The sequence below is a fragment of the Delphinus delphis genome, chromosome 7 (genome assembly GCF_949987515.2).
Source record: "Delphinus delphis chromosome 7, mDelDel1.2, whole genome shotgun sequence".
NCBI classification, from domain to species: domain Eukaryota; kingdom Metazoa; phylum Chordata; class Mammalia; order Artiodactyla; family Delphinidae; genus Delphinus; species Delphinus delphis.
The window spans coordinates 64,310,245-64,331,309 of record NC_082689.1 but is presented as its reverse complement, the minus strand read 5'-3'; the positions used below and the strand labels follow the sequence as shown (position 1 = coordinate 64,331,309).

The following is a 21,065-nucleotide window of genomic DNA, read 5'->3' as shown; positions in this document are numbered from 1 at the left end:
GTCATAGTTTTTATACATGGTAGGTACACAGTAAAATTTAACCCTATGGATGCCTCTTTTTCATCACTTCGTACCACATTTTCATGCATTTTTGGCTTGAAAAGTCAGGTCATAAGAAAAGTGAAGTATTGTAGAGGTGCATGAATATGGATATTTCTGTGCCTATGTCTGTGTCTGTGTGTAGAAAATGAGATACCACCTCACGTTCATTAATAGCTAGATGTCTCCACATGCCAAGGATTTGTGGAAAATGCCTTGCCTATTTATTGAAGGGAATACTTACAAATGGGACTTTTAAAAATGTTTATATATATAGATGTTAACAATAGTAAAATTATATGAAGAAGACTCCCCTGCTGGGCTTCAAAAATAAAATCCAGTCAATTTGATCTGTGTAACTATTTGCGTATTTATGTCTTGAAAAGTATTTAATACAAGAAGGTCTAAAAACATGAGGATTCAAAACAGCAGGCAGTTGTGTGTCCAGTTGTCCAACTGTGGCCAGTGTGGACATTAACCAAAGTGCCTCATTTGCTATTCATTGTTGCTAATTTTAGTCTTCAGGTTCACATATAGCAGTTTTTAAACCCTGAAAATTCCATGAGCTCTTTTGTTAAAACCCAGCCTCGCCCATATGATCTCACTGTTAATTCTTTTTTAATAAGTAGCTTCATTCCAGCATCCCAGAACCTGTTTGAGCTGGCCAACATTAAAAGATAGAAACTGTGGAAAGAGCAGCAACATCTCCCTGGAATCACAGAATCGTCAAGCCTCTGAAATGAAAGAGCTTTAGAAGTCTGCAGGCTCAGCTTCCCTCCCCATGCTCCAACATCCTACCAGGTTATTTACAGGAGATGCTGCAGGCCCAGCCTCCTTATTGGTATTCCCGTTTGCTGAGCTGAGCCTGTGTCCAGTGTCGCGGGTCTATGCTTGAGTCTCCTTGAAACCATAAGAATTAAAGTATCAACACTATTTTAGTAACCAAAAGCTATGTGTGCCACTGCTGCCGTTGCCCTGGTGGGAGTTCATCGGTTGGTTCCATCTAGTCCCTCCTTATCCAGGTAATGAACTGGGTAATGACCACTCGCAGCTATCCAAAGTCCAAACATGCATTCTTGGGGGCTAATGAGTGATTACCCTGGGTCACTGAAATGGGTGCTGTCTGCACCCAGGACATCTGTGGGGCTGATGGGCAAAGTCTTGGGTATCACTCCTGCTGGATGGTAAACAGGTGACACATGGGCTGGTTACTTGAATGCCCTCCTGAAAGGGCAGTAGAGTGTTGGTCAAGAGTGTGGCCTCTGAAGTCAGGTTGGCTGGTTGACATCCTGGCTTCAGCACTTTTTAGTTGTGTGATCTTGGACCTGTCACTTTTTGTCCCTCTGTTTCCCCTTTCATAAAATAGAAATAATAATAATAATAGTACTTATTATAGGATTCCTGTGAGGATTAAGTGAATGCATACTCATCACACACTTAGACTGAATGGCATTCAGGGGATACTTAATAAGAGTATTGGCTGTATTAACCTCATCAAATGGAACCGAACAGAACAAACTTTATAGCTCCTTATTACCAACTTCTGCTCTGCTGATCAGCTCTGATGCTGGCTGGTCAAGCTGAACTCTGAGATCAGACCCTGTGAAATCTTTTCCAGTCTTTCTGTTTCCCACCTCTCCCAGCCCAGGAATGAGTTAAAAGTGGGAGCTAAAAACTTAACTCTGCAAGGCTGCATCAGAATTTTCTCTCTTCTATCTAGACCCTGGACCAACTCCTTTTTTTTTTTTTTTTTTTTTTAAACTTATGACTTTGTCATTTTGACTCTCAGGTTCTGTAATGACCCCTTTAATATTCTTCCTACCCCAAGTAACTACCTACTAAATTAGCAATCAGTGCCTCTGTCTAATTGGGCAAGATAGAGAAGGCCTCTGTAATAGAATTAGTGAACAAATTCCGTGAGTAAAGGGAGTCAAAGGGAATTGATTAATATGCTTGGAAACAGTATTCTGTCATGTAAATCTGGAACTATACTTCTTACCCAGAGATTTATACTAATATTGTGTTCAAGCCTACTTAATACTAAACAATTTTTATCACTCAAAGAGATACACAAATCCCATTTGAATGCTGGCAAAAATGATTGGCCATACATGTTTTTAAGTTAGAGCAAGAAGGTTAATAAGACGTCTTAGCTCTGTAATCTAGACTCTCAACTTAACATTCAAGCCTAAGGCAAGCTGGTGCATATTGTGATCCATAATATAACTGAGGAGAGTAGAAATTATAAACTCAATGAAAGAAGGTGAGCGTTCAAGAATCCAGAAAAAAAATAAAAATAAAGAAATATTCCATGCATGTGACCTGACCAAATCACTGTCTTTTGTTTCTTAACCACAAACAACACTGACTAAATTTGGTTATGCAGTCTTAAAAAACAATAACTTAGGTCTTGAAAATCAACATATTGTGACGTATATAGAAATTATGGAATCACATGGAAATAAAATACCACCTTAGCAAGGGAGCTTAGAAAATATATTTTGGATACTGGAAATTTTATTTTGGGATGAGAACAGGAGAATACACTTAAAATTGTTTATTGACAGTTGGTAAATCATTTTTTTTCCCGTTTTTCTCTGTGTGGTACAGATGGGAAACTAACATCTTCCAAATTCTTTTCTCAGTTATACATATGTGTAAATTAGCCTGTGCAAATTACACATTTTTGTGTGTGCTTTATTAAATCCTGTCAAAGCTGTTATTAGGACTGATTTTATATTGTCTAGTACTTATGAAAATTGACAATGTAGTTTGTTAGTCGCTCCAAAAGACTTTTAAATATCTGAGCAAATGCTAGCAAGCTAATAAAAATATGTGAGTGCATAAATATCCATGCCCACACTTCATGAACATTTTCTTTCATATAAATAGAGTACTCAACTTAAAAGAGTCAAAATATTCTCTCTATTGGGCCAGCCACACTGGAGCTCCTCTTCCCTTGATAACACAATGGTCTCACCATTAGTTTATATGTTAGACAGTCTAGTGGATTCAAATAACCCTACTTTTGTCTTCACTTCTCATTCCATGGACACCGTATAGATTTATGTGAGGGAAGAATGTTAGGCTCTCCAGGACAGTAAAGGTATCCAGACTGAAAACCACTTCATACTCTTCCTCCTGCCCATAATTTCTGCATTCAAATGGTGTCTTCTCACCCTCTCCAGGTTAGAATAGAGCCCAGTTTCAATCTGAGAAGTTAATCCTTCAGAGGTCTTCCCCGTGGTTCAATGCTTGGGTCTAATCCCACAATGGATCCACGGAGGCTTTATGACAAAGAGCAAAAACAAGCAAAGTAAACACAACAAATTTAAGTATAAAGCTCATTGTTGAATAGAGAAATTTCCAGGGTCTGACATTTTTCGTTTAGAATTGCATTTTTCGTGTGAAGTATTAACAACTTTTTCAATCCTCTTTTGTATGCATTTCCCTTAAAATTCTAAAGAATCTAAATTTAAACCACTATGGTATTAAGGAAGAAGAATTATACTTCAGTGTATTGTGCTTCAAGCATGTAATTGGAAAGAAAAAGGCATCAGAAATGAGAATAAGGACAAGGCATTGAGACACTGAATTGGCATATTTAAAGGTTGTGATTTATACTGGATTAGCCATCTTAAGGCTTACTGTTGGTGCCACAAAGGGAAATTGATTATAGTGTATTATCTATACAGAACTTAACCACATTCACTTAATAAATACTCAATTTGGCACTTCCCTAATAGATGTGTCTGGATTTTAGAGAGGGATGAAAACCTAAAGGGACCCCATGGGTCTTTTCTCTAATACCTTAGAGAAAAATAAGTTTCAATAAATACTTACTGAGAACTTATGTTTGATAAGTATGCCGCTGGGTGCCGGAGATGCTTTGGTGAAGATAGGGCTCACTCTCTAGTGAGGGAGACAATAAGGAAAGAGGCAACTCAGAATGAGTGTAATAAAGGTTTATGATAGAGGAGAAAATAGTTTTTCAACTGGATGGAAGGTGGTACCATTCTCTGAGATAGGCAAAGTTGGAAGACAGAAGAGGGCTGAGAGGGTGTTGGAGGAAGTTATGTTCAGTTTGGAACCTGTCCTTTGAGATACTTGTGTTATATTCGAATGGAGAAATCCGGTGGACAGCTGAGTTTGTGAATTTTGAAGCTCAAGAGAGAGATTTGGGCTGGAGAATAAAATCTGGGGAATTGTCCGCTTTTGATCATTGAAACATCAGGACTGGCTGAGATCAACAGGGGAGAGTATGCAGAGAGGAAAAAGCAGAGAGCCCAGGGAAGAAAACTTAAGGGTCACGAATATTTAAGGAGTGGGCTGGGGTATAGAAGCCTGCACAACAGCCTGAGAGGGGGCAGTATCAATGCTGAAAGATGTATGTGTCCACAGAAAAAGGGAGCAGGGGTCATTTTGATGAGTTATTTAGTCATCCATTACCAAAATGTTTAAGAAAGACCATATTCTTGGAATTCAGATAAAATCTTATCAGTTAACTTTATTTTCTAATGTGAAAATATATGACATTATAATTCATTTACCAGGAGTTATAACCAAGGAACAAATAACAAGGTTTTTTGATCCTTCCTGAATATTAATGGTCAGGGCATTTATCAATGAACAGCAAATTAAATTAGTGTGGTATACTTTATAAGAATGTGTAATATAAGGATAGGTAAGCATGTATTTGATTACTTTCAAACTGGTATGATTCCCTCAGCTAATTGGTTAAGGTATTTGATGATTCATCCATGCCCTATCCTTTCCTTGTTCTTTAAAGAATCAGCACGCGAACTCTATTCATTTATCTTAATTAGCATATCTGAAACCAGTAGAATTAGAACGTTCATTCCTACCAACATAAAGAAGCAATTTCTAACAATAAGTTCTATCAAAACAAAAAAGCCGTACTATGAAGTTTCCTATTCTTTCCATAAATTGGTGACTACTCATTGGGTACGTACTGTGTGCCTGGAACTATTGTAGCTTCTGGAGATAAGGCTGTGAGCAAGCCAAAGAATGCCTCTGAACATGTAAGACTTACATTCTAACTGAGGAGACAGAATTTGAATACATTTTAAGAATTAAACATACAAGAACTATCAAGTACTAATGAATGCTATTTAAAGACTAAAAGAGAATGCTGTGATCATACATATCATGATAGATGATGGTAGGAAGATTCCTCCAGAAGTAGATAAATTGATGATTTAGGAGAGAGGAAGTTTATCTGTGAGTGAAGTTTTGAGAAAATTAGAGGGGGTTGGATTGAGAACTAAAATTGAGGGATTGGCCTTTGACAGACCGTCCTTATCACAGTAACAAAAGGGAAGGATTGTTCATGAGAAGAGATAATGTGCATCTCTTCTGAACTTCGCTGTCAGAGAACCTGACCTAGGTATTTTCACCACGGGAATCAGCAAATGATACAAATCAAGGCTTTTATTTTTCATGGACTCCTGTTTGGGAAACATTTACCAGCACATCACTGGCAAAGTGTATGACTAGGCTGACGTATTTCATGATAGGAAGATAAGCCATTTCCTGGCTGACGATAGCTATTTACTCCTAAGAAATATGAAGTAAGGTCATCACCTGAATGTTATATAGATTTGAGGCATTTAAATAAAATCTGAATGGCTGCTGCCACAGGATGCTATATAGATTTAGGTATCTGACCGGAGTTTGAACTAGACGATCCCAAAAGTCCTACCCAGCGCTAAGAATATATGATAATATTACAAAACTGATTGCTAAGGAGCAACAAATTCTAATTTACTTTTATCTTTTTAAACTAGTTTTCCCAGATTTTTGCCCAGAGTTGTAGATGTAAATATAAGAATCACTTGTCATTTTTCTTTTTGAGTTAATTTTGAGTTAATTTTTATCACTACTATTCAGTTGTTAATGTTTCACTTTAAAAAGTCCATAATTCTGTGATTTAGAAATTGATTGCACTTTGGAAAAACAAAAGAACTAAATCAGAGGTGGAGACAAAAGGTATATCTGAATGGATGAAATTGTGGAACTGGTATAAAAGCTTTAATTAGAAAATATCCTGGGCTATTTCCTGTATTATTTGTTTCTAATTTTTAAAGGTATTTTAGTTTTTGGCCTTTCTTAACAGTTGTTCTGTTATGCTTCTTTGACTCAAGGTTGCAATACAAGTACTACAAGGTAGTTCAATATGTGTAGTTATACGGAAGCCTTTTGGCAAGTGACCAGTCAGATGAAAACTTCAACTTTGAAATCTTACTAGATAAAAGCATTGAAAAAAATCTTTTTAATTTAATTTTTATTGAGGTATAGTTGATGTATAATATTATATGTCTCAGGTGTACAACGCAGTGATTCACAATTTTTTAGTTATACTCCATTTATAGTTATTACAAAATATTGGCTACATTCCCTGTGCTGTATGATATATCCTTGTAGCTTATTTATTTTATACATAGAAGTTTGTACCTCTTGATCCCCTATCCCTATCTTGCTACTTCCACTTTTCATCTTCCCCCTGGTAACCACTAGTTTGTTCTTTGTATCTGTGACTCTATTTCTGTTTTGTTATATTTACTAGTCTGTTCCACATATAAGTGATATCATACAGTGTTTGTCTCTGTCTGACTTATTTCGCTTAGCAAAATGCCCTCCAAGTCCATCCATGTTGTTGCAAATGGCAAAATATTATTCTTTTTTATAGCCAAGTAGTATTCCATTGTGTATATATACGACATGTACTTTATCCATTCATCTGTCAATAGACATATAGGTTGCTTCCAAGTCCTGGCTCTTATAAATAGTGCTGCAATGAACATTGGGGTGCATGTGTCTTCTTGAGTTATAGTTTTCTCCGGGTATATGCCCAGGAGTGGGATTGCTGGGTCATGTGGTAGTTCTATTTTTAGTTTTTTAAGGAACCCCCATACTGTTCTGCATAGTGGCTGTATCAATTTACATTCCCACCAATAGGGCAAGAGGGTTCCCTTTTCTCCACACCCTCTCTAGCATTTATTGTTTATAGATTTTTTTGATGATGGCCATTCTGACGGGTGTGATGTGATACCTCATTGTAGTTTTGATTTACATGTCTCTAATAATTAGTGATGTTGAGCATCTTTTCGTGTGCCTGTTGGCTATCTATATGTCTTCTTTGGAGAAATGTCTATTTAGGTCTTCTGCCCATTTTTTGATTGGGTTTTTTGGTTTTTTGTCATTGAGTTGTATGAGCATTTGTATATTTTAGAAATTAATCCCTTGTCAGTCACATCATTTGCAGATATTTTCTCCAGGTCCGTATGTGGTCTTTTCATTTTGTTTATGGCTTTCTTTGCTCTGCAAAAGCGTATAAGTTTGATTAAGCCCCATTTGTTTATTTTTGCTTTCATTTCTATTGCCTTGGGAGACTGACCTATGAAAACACTGGTACGATTTATGTCAAGAGAATGTTTTGCCTGTGTTCTCTTCTAGGAGTTTTACAGTGTCATGTCTTATATTTAAGTCTTTAAGCCATATAGAGTTTATTGTTGTGTATGGTGTGAGGGAGTGTTCTAACTTCATTGATTTACATGCAGCTGTCCAGCTTTCCCAACATCACTTGCTGAAGAGACTGTCTTTTCACCAATGTATACTCTTGCCTCCTTTGTCAAAGATTAATTGACCATAGGTGTGTGGCAACATTTGTTATTTGTATTCTTTTTGATTATAGCCATTCTGACAGACGTGAGGTGATACCTCACTGTGGTTTTAATTTGCATTTCTCTGATGATTAAAAATGTTGAGCATTTTTTTCTTGTGCCTATTGACCCTGTGTATATCTTCCAATAGATATTTGGAAAACTGTCTATTCAGGTGTTCTGCCCATTTGTTTGTTTTTTTGTTTTTTGTTTTTGGTATTGACTTATATGAGCTGTTTATATATTTTGGATATTAACCATTTATTGGTCATGTCATTTGCAAATATTTTCTCCCATTTAGTAGGTTTGTTTTTTTGTTTGTTGATAGTTTCCTTTGCTGTGCAAAAGCTTTTAAGTTTAGGTCCCATTTATTTTTGCTTTTGTTTCCTTTGCTTTAAGAGACAGATCCAAAAAAATGGCTACAATTTATGTCAGTGTTCCATCTATGTTTTCTTCTATGCATTTTATGCTTTCTTTTCTTACATTTAGGTCTTTAATCCATTTTTAGTTTATTTTTGTATATGGTATTAGAGAATATTCTAATTTCATTCTTTTACATGTAGCTGTCCAGTTTTCTCAGCACCACTTATTGAAGAGGCTGTCTTTTCTCCAGTGTATATTCTTGCCTCCTTTGTCATAGATTAACTGAACATAAGTGCATGGGTTTATTTCCAGGCTTTCTATCCTATTCCATTGATCTGTGTGTGTGTGTGTGTGTGTGTGTGTGTGTGTGTGCGCGCGCGTGTGTGCCAGTACCATACTGTTTTGATGACTGTAGCTTTGTAATACAGTCTGAAGTCAGGGAGCATGATTCCTCCAGCTCCATTTTTCTTTCTCGAGATTGATTTGGCTATTCAGGGTCTTTGTGTTTCCAAACAAATTTTTAAATTTTTTTGTTCCAGTTCAATGAAAATTGCCATTGATAATTTGATAGGGACTGCATTGAATCTCTAGAGTGCTTGGGTAGTATGGTCATTTTAAAAGTACTGAGTCTTCCAATCCATAAACATGGTATGTTTCCATCTGTTTGTGTCCTCTTCAATTTCTTTCATCAGTGTCTTAATAGTTTTCAGAGTACCGGGGTTTTACTTCTTTAGGTAGGTTTATTCCTAGGTATTTTATTCTTTTTGGTGTGATTGTAAATGGGATTGTTTCCTTAATTACTCTTTCTGATAGTTCATTGTTAGTATACAGAATTGGTACAGATTTCTGTATATTAATTTTGTATGCTGCAACTTTACCAAATTCATTAATGAACTCTAGTAATTTTTTCGTGGCATCTTTAGGATTTTCTATGTATAGTATCATGTCACCTGCAAACAGTGACAGTTTTACTTCCTTTCCTATTCGGATTCCTTTTATTTCTTTGTCTTTTCTGATTGCTGTGGCTAGGACTTACAATACTATGTTGAATAAAAATGGTGAGAGTGGACATCCTTGTCTTGTTCCTGATCTAAGAGGAAATACTTTCAACTTTTCACTGTTGAGTATGGTGTTAGTTGTGGGCTCATCATATATGACTTTTATTATGTTGAGATATGTTCCCTCTATACCCACTTTCTGGAAAATTTTTATCATAAATGGATGTTGAATTTTGACAAAAGCTTTTTCTGCATCGATTGAGATGATCATACGATTTATATTCTTTAATTTGTTAATGTGGTATATCACATTGATTTCCAGATATTAAAAATCTTTGCATCCCTGCAATAAATCCCACTTGATCAAGATGTATGATCCTTTTAACGTATTGTTGGATTCAGTTTGCTAATATTTTTTGAGGATTTTTGCATCTATGTTCAATATCAGTGATACCTGCAATTTTCCTTATTGGTAATATCTTTGTCTGGTTTTGGAATCAGGGTGATGGTGGCCTTATACAATGAATTCAGAAGCATTCCTTTCTCTCTAATTTTTTGGAATAGTTTGAGAAGAACAGATGTTAACTCTTCTCCAAATGTTTGATAGAATTTACCTTGGAAGCCATCTGGTCCTGAACGTTTTATTGTTGGGAAGTTTTTTTTTTTATTATTGATTCAATTTCATTACTGGTAATTGGTCTGTTCATATTTTCTATTTCTTCCTGGTTCAGTCTTGGGAGATTGTATTTCTAGAAATTTGTCCATTTCTTCATTGACCAGTCAGATGAAAACTTCAACTTTGAAATCTTACTAGATAAAGGCATTGAAATTTCTTCAAAATAAACCATAAGGGAAACTTTAAAAATTGACACTACGTATATTCAAAATTTTATTCTACTACATTGTGGAATACTTATTTTACATATTATTTCTTCATTACTTTCTAGATGTCTTTGGTTCCTCAGACATTTACATAAATTGTACAGATGCAGGAGAAAAAAAATGTAAAGTAAAATATTATTTTTAGTGGATTGTAGGCAGTGATCCAGTTACTGGGAAGTCTGCCTGTGTTGGGTTCTCTCTTCTTGCCCCACTACCAGCCTATGGTAAAGCCAGAGAAACACCTCTGAAGAGGTTATATTAACTACTCTGTTGTGAAATATTTCTGTAGTCTGATGTGGATTACTTATGTGAGGGCTCTTTTGCAGGGAGACACTAGTGAGTTGACATCTCTCTCAGATCAGCAATAGTTGAGTCTTAGGGCATTTCAGAGATAGGAAATCTCCTCCCTTCTTCTTACAGTGGAGGAAAAATCTTCACTTCTACCCTGGAACCAGAGCCTCAGCTGCTCCTGCTTGTGAATGATGACTAGTAATGATGGTTCCCCAATTCCAGAAGTGAGTGGTACCTAATTCCAATTTTTATCCCAGTTTCAGGAAGCCTGTTTCTCTTGCTCTGAGTCTGGTCTTCCCCAAGAAGGTTATTTTCTGGAAAGAGCCTGTCCGAGAGGGGGAAATTTCCCCCTCTACCCCTTGAGTTCTTGTGGTTGGACTAATAATAAACTGACACAAGACAGGTTAACTGGAGAAAAAGAAACAAATTTTAATTCATGTGCAAGGAAATCTCATGGAAATGGGACCTAAGAAGTGACCTAAGCAGGCAGACTTTATATGTTTCAGACAAAGAAACAGTAAGTAACTGAGGAATTAACAAGACAAAGAAATAGGCTTTGGGTGCTTAATTAGTGAAGAATCTAAACAGAGTTTGGGCTTGGATTTGGGCTTTGAGTAGTAAATTAAAGAAGTAATAAGGTTTGTTTACACAGGCTTCTTGGCCCCAAATTTCCTATCTCTGGTGATAAGGGTATCCTTCTGCCTCTAGATGCAGGGGGTATACCTTTCACATGAGAGATTTATTCCCTGCCTTCAGGGAGACGGCGGGGGTGGGGGTGGGGTCCAAGTGTCCCTCTTGCATCAGCTGCTTCTTAAGTAACTTTAATTCAAAATAATCAATATGCCATTGAGACATATTTTGGGGGAAGCCTGCTCTAGGCCCCAACAAGCCCTTGGGATACAGCTGCCCTACATATCATTTGCCCAGCTCCAGATAGAAGGTCTTTTTATTTTGTAAACTAACTGACATTTCATAAACATAGCAATACTCTTTGGCAGGGAAATTTTAAGTTTGTGCAGCATTATTTGGGAAGTGGATTTTGTCACTTGAGCACTTGGAGCTCTCTCTCCTCATAGATGTTCCTAAGTCAACGATGCAAACCTCGGAAGTTATTACAAGAAACTAACTGTAGCTGTTTGTCTTCCCTCCTACTGTGTGGTTCTCTACTTTGTGGAAATGTGAATAATGATGGGTACTGTGCTGTGTAGCTGGTCTGTGTTTTAAGGGACCAGAAACAGCCCGGTAGGTCAGGGAAGAATATTAGTGCAGTTCAGATGAGTTCAAGCGATACTTAGTAGAAAGAAGAGCTTGCTGTTCTCTGCTGTGATGGCAAAGGTATCTTGAGAGAAGATTCTATTATTGTGATTTGGCTTTTCAGGCCACAGGGACCTGAATACTTTCCATATTCTAATTGCTTGCAGACTATTTCTAGAATAATTCATGAAGGGAGTGTGTGAATTAATATCTATAAAGGATCTTTCAAAACACAATTTCTGAGGGTCTGGATCCTCCTTTCAGTACCCATTTTTGTCTTACTGTGGCCAGAAAATGTTGGCTTATGCCTCTGTTTACCAACTTCTAGGGAACCACCTTTGTTTTATCAAATGAAGGATACACTGATGGTGACATTTTCTTTATCTTATCAGAAGGCTTTCACATAACTACAGCATGACTGCTCCCTGGCTGACAGTGATTGCATGAGGCGTTGTGTTGTAAGATAAACCTTGTTTCAGAAAGGTTAAAAGGTGAAAATATGCTGTTTCTGAGAATTGATGAAATAGGTAGCAAGGGGGAATTTTCTGGACTGCCTCATCACATTTACAAATTTGATAAATAGCCTTTGAAAAATTGTTCCTGATAGTTTGTCATTGTTAATGCAATTTGTAGTTTTCAGATGTATGTTTGATCAACTGGAATGAAAAGAGAGAAGGATATGTTATAATCTTTGGGTTTTCTTCATCGTGCATTGGGGCTTAAATCCTCCACGTAGGGTGCACACTTACCATCATCACTGAGGCTACAAAAGAAATTAAGTGAGTAAGTGGGAAAATATTCCTTTAAATCTGGGAAGCGATGTTGTCACCCTCTTGTCCCTCAATTACAGTGTGCAAAATCTCATTAGTATTTTATAGAAGATGCTTTTATAGCCCTTTGTATTTCATTAAAGCCCGAAGCAACTTCTGTAATATACTATGGCAGGTCCTGAACTGCTGCTTGAGTTACTCTATGGAAAAGACAGTTGTGGAGGAGCATTAACTCACTGTAGCCCCAGGAGGACCATTCTGTACAGTTTGATGTCTTCAAACTGATGAAAAGTTCTGTCTGCTTGGAATGCCATCCACCTCATTCAAGTGCTTCTCAGCTCTTGTTCTAGAACAGGGTTTCTCAATCTCACTACTACCGACATTTGGGATTAGATGATTCTGTGTCCGTGGGAGCTGTCCAGTGCCCTGTAGGATGTTTGGCAGAATGCCTAGCCATCAGGTGCCAGAAACTTCCTCTCCCCAAAACTGATCATTTAAAATGTCTCCAGGCATTGCCAAATGTCCCCTGGGGTACCAAATCACCCTGGTAGAGAACCATTGTTCTCGAATTCTCTCTTTCAAGGTACAGAGGCCCTGAAAAGACAGGGATCACATGCTTCAAGAATTAGTTCTCATCCATGTTATTATGATGATCTAATGTGAAACCAAAGGATGAATTAGCCAGAGGTTATATAAAAGCAGTAGAGCAGATGCTTTCAGCGTATGGACTCAGTATTGTAACATGCAGCTACACTATGAGATAATTTAGTATCGGGGGTGAGTTTGAAGACAGCAAGGATGACATATACCTCTCTCCCTCTCACACATTTTCTGTAAAAGAAAATCTCAGACTTTCAGAAGTGTAAGAAAACTGCCAAAAGCACACAAAATCAACTCTATTCAGTGTAGACTTGGTCCTATATTGATTGGAGAGACAGTCAAAAACGTTGAGTTTTTCATAAAGATAAGTAATGAAAACAAAGAAAAATAACAAACTCTGTGGTATGATTCAAATGAAAATGTTATGATAGTAACACTCCTCCACCTCGTTAGTGCTTGGCCCATCCACTTGAAAATATTTGTCACCTAGATGCTTGCCCAGGAGTATATAAATGGCTTATTTTTTTAGTATTCTTTAGTATTTCAACAGTTCAGTATCATAGCCATGGTTGGTTGTGGTTTCCTTTTAAAACAATTATTTTTAAAGTATGTCAAAACAAAAACTGTACTCTTATTTTGCACATTCAGAAAAGAATCTCCAAGAGTTTGCCTCAGAAAAGTAGGCAATGCTCTCCCCAGTGCTGTAGTAGAAAAAACCAAGTACGTCATCTGCAAAGATTAGGGCTCAATTGGCACCAATGTGGAAGGGCATCCTGTCTCACATAGCTTATTGCAATAGCCCACTTATCAGTCTCCTTGCTTCCACCTTACTTCCTAGTGTCTCTTCTCTCCACGGTAACAAACAGAGCAGTCCTGTTGAACATCATGAGATGGTGTAAATCCTTTGCTCAAAGCCCTTCAGTGGCTCCCAGTATTACTTAGAGTAAAAGCTAAAGACTGGAGAATGGTCTGCAAGACCCCACCTCTCTGGTTTCATCTCCTATTGTTCTCCCCCTTGTGCACCCCCTCCCAGCTACCTTGGCCTCCTCAGTGCTCTGAGAACACACCAGCTCTATCTCAGAAATTTTGTGCCTGCTGTTCCTTTGCCTGTGATGCTCTTCCAAGGATATATACATGCATCTCTCCCTCATCTCCTTAAGTCTGCTTTAATGTCACCTCTTCAATGAGGCCTCCTCTGACTATCTAAATTTGCTCTCTCACCCCCATCCCCACTCCACTGCCTCTCTCCTTCTTCTCTTTATGTATTGTCATGACATGTATCTTTCTAATATATTAATTCCTTTTTGTTTTGGTCTGTATTCTCCACTCCTCTAAAGAACAAAAATTCAATGAGGCAAGGAATTTTTACTGTTTGATCCTCTGTTATGTCACAAGGTTCTAATAAGGGCTGGTGGTATATGTGTTTATTGAATGGATCTGTAATCATGGAAGCAAATAATAGATATCATAAGCAACATTTATTTTCAAAGTATAAATTCAAAGATCATGAAGTTTCAAGATTAGCCTGGTGCTGAGTTTTTTTGAAAAATGAAGTTTCAAATTATATTGGATGTAGTCTTATGTTTTTTACCATTCTTTTTTAAAAATATTTTTGAAGTATAGTTGATTTACAGATTATATTAGTTTCAGCTATACAACATAGTGATCCAATATTTTTATGGATTATACTCCGTTTAAAGTTACTACTTTAAAATAATGGCTATATTCCCCTCTGCTGTACAATATATCCTTTTGCTTATTTATTTCATACATAGTAGTTTGTATTTCTTAATTCCATACCCCTATCTTGCCACCTTGCTTCCCTCTTGCCACTAGTAACCAATAGTTTGTTCTCTGTATCTGTGAGTCTGTTTCTGTTTTATTATATACGTTCCTTTGTTTTATTTTTTAGATTCCACATATAAGTGATTACATAGAGTATTTGTCTTTCTCTGTCTGACTTATTTCACTAAGCATACTATCCTCTCAGTCTATCCACATTATTGCAAATGGCAGAATTTCATTCTTTTTTATGGCTGAGTAATATTCCATTGTATGTACTTATAGGATGTGGTCTTTTTGAAATCCCTATTGCCTGAAAATACAAAGCAATTAGTTGTGGAAAGGATTAATTTACAAGTCAAAGAATTTCTTATTATGAAATATGAAATTTATTAACTGTTTTTTAAATCATCCTGATTTTGAAGTGGATATAAATTTTGTGGGGAACTGTCAATGATTAGATTATTATAATTTGCCTTGAGTCAAGTTGAGGAAAAAGGGATGGATCTATAATTTGTTTTAACTATTTTAGTTTTTGAAAAACACATTATGAGGATGCGCAACAATATTTCATCTAGGAAATAAATAGACATATTATAATCAAAAGATTTTTTTAAACATCAAGTTAGATAGTAACTCAAGGGATTTTCTGTCAGTGTTTCCAAGTTTTAATTTACATTGTGTGTATTAATCAAGGTTCTTCAGAGAAACAGAACCAACAGGGCGTGTACATATGTATATGTCCCCCATAGTGATATTTATATTTACATTTATAAAGAGATTTATCTTAGAGAATTGGCTCACGCAATTATGGAGGCTGCGAAATCTCAAGAGCTGCAGTCAGCAACTGGAAACCTAGGAGAACCAGTGGTACATCTTCCAGTTAGAAAGCCAGTAGGCTGAAAACAAAAGAAAAATCAGTATCACACAATGGAATATTAGTCAGCCATAATAAAGAACAAAATAATGCCATTGCAGCAACATGGATGGGCCTAGAGATTGTCATACTGAGTGAAGTAAATCAGACACAGAAAGACAAATATCATATGATATCGCTTATATGTGGAATCTAAAAATAGGGTACAAATGAACTTATTTGCAAAACAGAAGTAGAGTCATGGATATAGAAAACAAACTTATAGTTATCAGGGGGTAAGGGGAGGAAGGATAAATTGGGAGATTGGGATTGACATATACACACTACTATATATAAAATAGATAACTAATAAGAACCTGCTGTATAGCACACGGAACTCTACTCAGTAATGTGTAATGACCTATATGGGGAAATAATCTAAAAAAATAAAAATAAAAGTGTATATATGTATAACTGATTCACTTTGCTGTACACCTGAAACTAACACAACATTGTAAATCAACTATACTCCAATAAAAATTTTTTTAAAAAGAAAAGAGAAACAAACCAGAGTACTAAAAATGAAGAAAAAAGAAAATCAGTTTCAGTTCGAATCCAAAAGCAGGAAAAGATAAAGATCAATGTATCAGCTATAGTCAGGCAGGAGGAATTCCCTGCTACTTGAGAGACAGCCAGACTTTTTGTTTCATTCAGACCTTCAGCTGATTGGATGAGGCCCACCCACATTAGGGAGGGCAATCTGCTTTACTCAGTCTGCAGATTCATTGTTATTCTCATCCAAAAACACCATCACAGACACACCCACAATGTTTTACTAAATATCTGAGCACACTGTAGTCCAGTCAATTTGACATATAAAATGTACCATCACAGTGTGTTCCAAATTTCCTAAGTATTAAAGATTTTTTCTAATAATGATTCTAGAATAAAACTATATATCTTCATTGTCTTCAAAAGGAAAGGTAATACATCGTTTTTTTTTATTGAAGTATAGTTGATTTACAATGTTGTGTTAGTTTCTGCTGTGCAGCAAAGTGATTCAGTTATACATATATATATTCTTTTTCATATTCTTTTCCACTGTGGTTTATTACAGGATATTGAATATAGTTCCCTGTGCTATACAGTAGTACCTTGTCATTTATTTTATATGTAGTAGTTTAATATATTGTTTGTTATGTGAGAGAAATGATGAATATTTCAAAAACTATCTGAGATAATGTCAGAAACTTATATTTTTTAAAATCTGTTTTTCTATTGAAACCTTCCATTTAAAGAAGATTGCAAATTCTGAAATACAACTTTAAGAGTGTATTTCTATTTCATTGTGAAAGCAGTATAAATGTAACATTTCTTATGGGAGGGAGCTTCTTTGTTACTAACTTTCATTTCATGTTTTATACAATAATCAAAAGAAAATGAAACAAACTTCAGAACTACTTTTTTAGAGTAGTGACAGTGAAATATGTGAATAATTACAATGGCCCCAAAACAAATATTTTCCCACAGCTTTGATTTTCTCAGAACTACACAAAGCTCAACTTCATCTATGAGCATATTATCTTCAGTGTTTATTCTGTTTGTTCAGTTGATAGAGGTTTTTTTCATGAAATGCCTTGATCGTAGAGTCACTATAAGCTCAGTTAACTTTGCAGAGAAAACTGGGTGCTCATTTTCTTCTCTGTATTGCCCAATAACATACTCAAACAAACATTACAGTGGGGAGAAGAGAGCCCATGACTTGACACTGAAGAGTTCACGTATATGGAGTGGTATTCAAAATACTTAGCAAATGGTAAGACATAAGTACCAATCAATAAGAACACAAGACATAAATGTCACTAAATGGAACCTGCCTAAAGTTCTCAGTGGAATTTTGGAAACTATTGTCACATAAGAAAGCAATGATGTTTACTAACTTAATCATGCCTATACAGATGTTACACTTTCTTTGGTATGTTGTCCCATTTTTGCATTTCAAACTCTAATTTATAGGTCCTAAAGCTTTCTAAGGATGTAATAGTTTGAGTATGATGCTGGCATTGTTATCATGGAAATTGGGACTTTATGAAAATATCCCATACTAAATAATACATCTGAAAATTAAATTTCTCAGAAAGCTTCATTAAAGCATCAATAGATTTTATTGAGAATGGGTCAGGAGAGAGAGAGAGAGAGAGAGAGAGAGAGAGAGAGAGAGAGAGAGTGTGTGTGTGTGTGTGTGTGTGTGTGTGTGTGTGTATGTTTGGGGCGGGGTGTCTAATAAGGGTACACACGGAAAAAGCACAGCCCTCAGAAACAGAACAACTAGGAAGTGGGAAATATATATACATGAAGAATTAGAAAACTAGATCAAATATGGTGGTTCCTAAGAAGAGGCATAGGAGAATGTTACAGAGCATTGAGGGGAGAAGATCCCTTTGTACTAAGAGACCTCAGAGAAGGCTTCATGGAGAAGGTGGTAGCATAGAATATGAGAGAAGAACAGGGAAAATGAATGATTGATTTGGGATCATCTCATTGTAAGCCATAAATGGTAAACTAAGGCACCTTGCTTGTTAATGTGGGGTATAAAGAAAGTTGAAAGACAGAAAGAGTGCTCTCCCAGGTAGAAAATAATTACATATTGATATAAGAGAAGATAACACTTATAAAAGATCGAGGTGATGCTTGTTGGAATCAGTCATCTTCTGAAAGAGTAAGTGATGTTATCAGATTACATTTTTTTCTTTTTTTAAATATTAACACACACTTCTTTTTATTATATTAAAATCAGGCAATGGTCTGACAATAAAAAGTCTACTTATGGAATACTGTTATGTTAAACTTTACTTACAGGATGTTAAATCCTTAGAACTAAGGTTTTCCCCAGAAAAAGATTAATGGAAACATCAGGTGCTTTGCAGACTTGATAGTTGCTGCTTTAAAAGGTGGTTTTACACCACAAACACTAAATTTAAAAAAAAAAAAAAAAAATCTTAGAACACAATGAATTGCTCTTATTTCGGTATGCGTCCAGCATCTCAGCATTTAGTGGTCCTGAACAGAAAAGTGGAAAACGCAGCCACTGGCCAGGAATTCCGGGGATCTGCCGTGCACGCCAAGTTCTTTCTTATCCCTGCTGAGGACTCAGAGAAGCAGCAGCACTGAAACCAAAGTATGTTCAAGGTTCAAAGAGTTCAAGGTTCTTTATGTTCCAGTTGTCAGATTCCAAACTAGACCCAAATGGATTGCAAGGATGACCAAATGAGAGCCCTGTTTAAAACGTCTTCAATTTTTAAAAGCAAAAGCAATTACAGGAAAAGAAAACAATTCATTCAAAGGAATCGTGTGTGCTTACCAGTGTCTTCTGTGGCCTTTCTCCAAGTTTAACGACCAAGGACTTTGAGAGCTGGCAGGTCTGAGTGACCTTGGTGACTGTTCTTTTCACCTTATCAAAACCTGAGCTAGGGCTTCCCTGGTGGCGCAGTGGTTGAGAGTCTGCCTGCCGATGCAGGGGACGTGGGTTCGTGCCCCGGTCCGGGAAGATCCCGCATGCCGTGGAGCGGCTGGGCCCGTGAGCCATGGCCGCTGAGCCTGCGCGTCCGGAGCCTGTGCTCCACAACGGGAGAGGCCCCAACAGTGAGAGGCCCGCGTACCGCAAAAAAAAAAAAAAAACCTGAGCTAAAAAAACGTATCAGCTGATGATGACAGCAGAGGGTGGCAGGGCTGAGAACCCAATATTCATTTCCCAGGCTGGTGGAGAGTAAATAAGTGTGGTTCCAAAACTAAATGAGGGAGGTCAGAGATGCTCTCCAACCTTACCTTATGGCTTCTGGCCAAAGCAAGGAAGTGTCCTGGAAGGTGTTGGGTGGTGATGGTGCAAAAAGGGACTTGAGTAGGAAGAAGGAAAAAGCAGCACCCCTCGATTAAGGTGAGGGGAGAAGATATGGGGAAATCCCTGAATTCCTTACCAAAGGCCAATTTCAGAGGGGAGCCGAGGGGGTTGCAATCTATGCTTCGGCCAAGGGTGGTAGTGGAGACTGGGAAGAGGATGATGGCTTTTAAGCATTTAAGAGTTAAAGAAAGAAACCAGGAGTGCAGACAAAGCACCCCCCACACACCCAGGAGTAGTCCCACAGGCTGTGACCTGAAACCTTCACATCAACTCTAAGAAGCCACCCCCAGCTGGAGGGCTGTTGCAGGGAGGGAGGAGGCAGGGGGAGGGGAAGGGGGAGAAGGCAGAGACCCCAGGCCATGTAATCAGCAGCAAGGTGATTGCGTGGTGTGTCTTTTGACAGTTGAGTTAGATGTGCCCCGCCGGTTATGATGGGAATCGATTTAAATACACTTTCTTGATCCCAGAAGTTCAGCTATGTGGACAGTGGTTACACTTGACAGGATGATTTGTTATTGCACAACTTATATATTTCAAATGGAAATAGTATCAAAAAATTAGTATCATTTACAGTATCTTACGATAAACTGCCTTTGAATGGGAGTTTCCTTTCCAGTACTTTGAGGTCTACAAGACGTATCTAGAAATTTTTACTACTGTGGAAGATGAAGACGACTGCTTAAGTTGAATGGGGGCTAAGGGAGGGCCTGTGGTTTTTCTTTTTGCTTAATTGCTGTATCACTGTCCTTCAGGAGGCTGAGGGAGTTTCATATTTTCTTTAGACATCATTAGGCGCCGAAGCTCTTGCAGGACAACTTTGATGCTCTATGAGTTCTGCCATTCTGCTAGCACTGACATGGCTCTTGGGTCCACCACTCCATTAGAACTATTAACTCCATTCATATTAATTTTTGTTACAAATCCTACAAAGGGGGGTGCTTCTGGGTATTTAAGTCCACATTCTATTTTAAGGCTGTGTATTCAGTTTTCATAAACTGTTCTTGGAGGCCCAATTATCATCCCTGTCCATCTTGTAAGTGTCATGTCTTTGTCATCTTCTAGACCCCAGCTAACTGTGCCATCTCCTATTCCTTTCTGGCCGACTTCGAGTTCTTCCAACAGTGGGCAATTGCGAGGGACTTTTACTCCCTAGCCCGTGGTGGCTACCATCTAGCGTCGCTGTCGCTCAAAGGCCGGCCCCTTCTTCACCCCCAGATTACATTCTTTAGTTCTTCCCACTGACTCCCAGTAAGCCCAGCACTGAGAGATACACATGAACAAGATTAGCACCTTGCACAATACCTTGCTCAGGGTGAATAAATATTTTTCAAATACCTATTTTAAGATTAAGACCAAAATCCTTATATTAAGAGCTCAAAAAGGGTCTAATAAATATCTTTCTTTCAAGATACCTAATTGCCTAATTAGTATTCTTAAAAGTCACAAGAATTATCTACTTCAGAATTGTTTCATTAGATATTTGGGTTGTAATTAGAATATAGTTAGATATTATGATCTAGTTAGTTATCTAGAAAAGCCTTTGGGGTGAATCATTTTTTTTTTAACATCTTTATTGGAGTATAATTGCTTTACAGTGTTGTGTTAGTCCCTGCTGTATAACAAAGTGAATCAGCTATATGTATATGTATA

General features: G+C 37.2%; 1 pseudogene; it reads right to left on the bottom strand.

Moving 5' to 3' along the window:
- Positions 1–20,141: 20,141 nt before the first annotated feature.
- LOC132428140 (ubiquitin-conjugating enzyme E2 variant 1-like) lies at positions 20,142–20,585 on the bottom strand (annotated as a pseudogene).
- Positions 20,586–21,065: the final 480 nt, after the last annotated feature.